Below are 4,426 nucleotides of genomic sequence, written 5' to 3' on the forward strand. Positions count from 1 at the left end.
GCACCTGTATACATGTGGCAGACACACACATATGCCTAAATGAAAATAAATAAATTTATTTAAAAAAAGAAATTGGATGGAAACTTGAACTCAAGGGCTACACATAACTTTAAATTATCATCCATTTGAAGTCTTTTTCCCATCTCTGTCACAAATACTTACAAATATTTTGATTAAAAACTGGGGTCTGGATCTTTGCGAAGGGTCCCATTGAGCTCATGCTCTTCTGGGATGCCTTTAGAGGTCAGCATCATGGATGAAGACATCAAGACTAAAATCAAGGAAAGACTGCCCTTTCGGACAGCTGCTTCCCAAACCAGAAACAGACTGGAAACTTCTAGCAGAACTGCCTGGACTTCAGCCACCAGGAGACATCAGTGATCACAAGGAGTGATGACTGTGTGTGCGAGCGTGCTCACCACCCTCTGCCCCATGTCCTGGGTCTCACCCTGAATGACCACCAGGCAGAAGGTACATGTCCTGGGAAGATTGGGATTGGCTCTGTTCTTCCTGGATAGTAAAGGGGGACCTGGGTACATGACGTCACTTCCTTCTCTGGAACCCAGAATCATGGTGCAACCTCAAATAAAACTCACTGGAAAAAAATTTTTTTTTAAAAATGGGGATCTACTGCCTCATCTAAGCGGGTAAAGGTCAAATTTCATTAGCTAAACTTAAACTTCCTGACACTGTCTGGCTCTAAGTTAAACTGTATAGAAGGAAGCCATTGGCAGTAGTGTCGGTTTGACCTAGAATGTGGGTCTGAGGTAGCTGTCAGCACTCAGTAGCCCTCATGTTTGGGAGGCTAGAATTTCCAGCGAGGCAGATGATGCTCAGTTGAAAACACAGCTACCCAGAGAAGTTACGTGGAAGGAAGTGGGTAGGCAGCAGAGATATCCTCCAACTAGACAGCCTTGGTGAGGTCGTTGGTTTGGAGTTAACCCCCAAAACTTACATCTAAGAGCTCTGAAAGAGACAGACTTGCGGGTTTGCGTATGCCCCAACCAGCACGCTGAGAATTCGCCCACAGACTGACTAGAGTCTCGGGGTACACCAACAGTGCTGGCGCACACTCACCGGGCCAGCACAGCTACGGGCACGAGCAGTAGAGGCCGACCCTTTTACCTCTCAGGCAACTCCTCTCAGAGAGGACGTCACTTCCGCCGGGATGGAAGGAGCCGTAAACATCTCTTTAATCATATAATGGAAAATGGCATCCCGTCATGGATTGCCTTTTCTATGTGAAGACATCGAAACTTGAAAGTGTTGACTGAATGATGGACTAGAAGGAACTCGGAAGCCCAAGCCATTGTTTAGCCAGCAGACACCCCTGAAAGTGCGTGCCTCATCCGAAATGGGCATCTCATTACTGGCTAACGTTATTTACTTAGGAGGAGATACGACCCCTAATTTGCCTTTAAACGATTAATTTGGTGTTTAAATAAGTGCCTGTTACTTAATAGTGTTTTCTTCAACCAATTCACTTATGTCAATAAACTCTCTGTTTAACCTTCTTTTAAGGAAACATTTTCTCAGCGCTGAGGCAATTAATGAGCTATCACATAAATAGGTACAAGAAGATGAGCTAAAATCAAGGGCCGCCCAGGACACTAGAAGTGGTTCCCACTGAGGAGTGGCGACTATCAGTTGCTGTCAGCTACAATCATATCAGCCATGCTTCGGACTCCCATGAGTCCCCTCCCTGTCACAGCTTATGGTGGAGGACCTGCCTCGACGAGACACCCCAGACAGCCAAATCAGTTTTGTTTTGTTTTGTTTTTCTCTCGCTCGCTGCTTTTTATGGGTTTGGTTTTAAAAAAATCAACTATAAGTAAGACGGAAATGATGTTTTTATTTTAAATGGAAAATTAAGGTATCAATGAACAGACATAATGACTGATAGTAATACAAAATAAAGTCAACATTAATATCAAAGTGTCAGAAAGGATACATTTGTCCCCTGAAGGAAATAAAGTGGTTTGTGTAGGAGTCAGCTGAATGTTTGTCAGATAATAGGCTGTTTCTAAGTTTTTCTATGGAGTACAATGGATTTGGCTGTTTGGGTTTTAGGCACTGGCAGAGCTTAACCCTGACAGATTTTATTTAGCTTTAGTATGTGCAGAACTTCCTAGCTGACTGATGGCTTGGTAATCGCATCATTGCTGCCTCCGATATTGTTTTAAAATGTGGAATTCTCCCTGATGGGAGTGAGAGTGGGTGACCACATTACTTACTGTCAGGAGTCCATCGAACGAGGCAGAGGCTGTCCCCACGCCCTTTCCATAGTCACGGGCTTCAGCCCTAGGGCACACAGTCAACAAAAATGCAGACATGCTCAAGCCGCCTTAACTGCCAGCTGTGGGCACACAACTAAGTCCCCGCCAAGGCGAGGTGACCACAAGCCTATGATGTCTCCTGACTGTGTCTGTCAAAGGCAGCCATTTTCTCCCTCAACACGGGAAGAGCTTGGGCTGAGGACAAGCCTCAGCAGACAGCAGTTGCCTAGCGTGCTGAAGACGCTGGACTTGGTTACCAGAGACCAGACAAGTAAGCTTGGAGTGTGGTAAGGGCAACACCTGTTACACCAACAGTCGAAAACTGCAGCAGATTTAAGGCCAGCCTGAGCCACATAGTGAGTTTCATACCAGTTTGGGATACAGTGTCATCTTTTATCAGGAAAATGAACTTGTTAAATTTTTTAAAATTGTAATCAAATACACTGAAAGTAGGTGTAAAAAATTCTTTTTTTACCACATGTGTCAAAACTATTCTTTCCAGCTCCAGGGCCTCACACATGCTAGACAAGTTCATCATACTTAACTGTATCCCTAACGTATGTTTTACTATACCATAGGCTGACCTTGAATTGACCCTATAGCCCAGGCAGGCCCCATATTTGAGCTCTTCTCAATTTCCTAAGTACCTGGGATTCCAGGCCTGTGACATTAGTACCATCTCCCATCTATCTGTCTGTCTGTCTGTGTGTCTGTCTATCTTCTATTTATCATCATGTATTTATCATCCATTCATCCATCCATCCATCTATCTCTATAATTTGTCAGCAGTTCCTGCTTTTTGTTTTTTTCTTTTTTTAATCTACTCTGTATAAAATTTACCGCTGCTTGAGAATTTTTGAAAGCCTTTTGGGTGCTCCTCGGGGCCTCCTGAATCAAGGGTTTTCCAGTCCCCTGCCTCCTTCAGGACTCTTCTGTCCTGTCTAGTCAGCTCTCAAATCAAAGCAGAGTTATACCTGGGTCAATCTCTGCTCTTCCTCGACCTGTGTAAGTCATATCCACCAAGTTACCTTGGAAAATGGGGATGGAAGTTTTATTTTGAAGGTGGAGGTGCGGGGCCCAGGAATAAAGGGGACTGATTGGAGGCCATGCTAGGCCACTCCTAGGTTCACCTGCTGTTACACCTCTTATGACAACCTCTGGCTTTCCCTCATAGCACTTCTCACAGACCAACTCTGCACATCCCATCCCAATAGAGGATAATCATCCTGATATAGTGCAGTCTTGCGTACACAGTAATAACGGGTTTGCTTCACCATTTCAGCCCTAGAATAGCACAGAGTCTGGCATTTAGCAAATGCTGAGTGAACCAATAAACATTTCTGAATCTATGTTCTCATCTATTAATTGTGATTAATAGTACTTTACAGTGTTGTTGCTTGAAAACTATGAGCAAATAAAGATATCTGATGACTGGTGCATGGTATGGACCAAACTAATGGGGAGTGAGATTGTGTGCCTTCGCCTCACAAACTTTGGGGTTAGATATGCTTAGGTAGGTTTGCACTTCCTGTATGGAATTAGGCAATTTATCTTTTCTTCCTCTATAAAACTGATAGGATAAAATTTACCTGATGTTGCTCTTCAATGAATGGCATTTGATCATCAGTATGCTTACCATGTTATATATTACCACATCAAGGACTCAGCAATGCTTTCTTTTGATACCCACCATTCATTTGACCACCCATTTGTTCAGCCATCAAATTTTTTATTAACAATATGTAATGTACCAGGCAGTGATCTCTATATAGGAAATTTAATGGGGGCATGAGTCAGAGAAGGACATAGGACATGCTTCCCATGAATCTACAGCCTGGTGAACTAGATCATGAAATGAATGAGCAGCCAGATAAATAGGTAAGTGCTGACTGTGAGTCACTACTCAGAGGAAGGCAGAGTTGTTTGCTATCTCAAAAAATATTTACCCTACTTTAAATGAACTTCTCCAGGTATCATGTTAGGCTTTAGTTAGCCAACTTTTGTAGGTCTATTCCTTCTACATATGAGAGATGGATAAATTTGAGACAAGTTATAAGAATCATAAGTTTCGGGACTGGAGAGATGGCTCAGTGGCTAAGGGCACTGAATCCTCTTCCAGAGGATCCGGGTTCAATTACCAACACACAAAT

The 4,426-nt window shown here is 43.3% G+C and overlaps 1 pseudogene; it reads left to right on the top strand.

Annotated features, from left to right (window-relative positions):
• The first annotated feature begins 252 nt into the window (after positions 1-252).
• On the top strand, positions 253-518 carry LOC121136097 (annotated as a pseudogene).
• Positions 519-4,426: the final 3,908 nt, after the last annotated feature.

This window comes from Mesocricetus auratus, unplaced genomic scaffold (genome assembly GCF_017639785.1).
Source record: "Mesocricetus auratus isolate SY011 unplaced genomic scaffold, BCM_Maur_2.0 Super-Scaffold_100048, whole genome shotgun sequence".
NCBI classification, from domain to species: domain Eukaryota; kingdom Metazoa; phylum Chordata; class Mammalia; order Rodentia; family Cricetidae; genus Mesocricetus; species Mesocricetus auratus.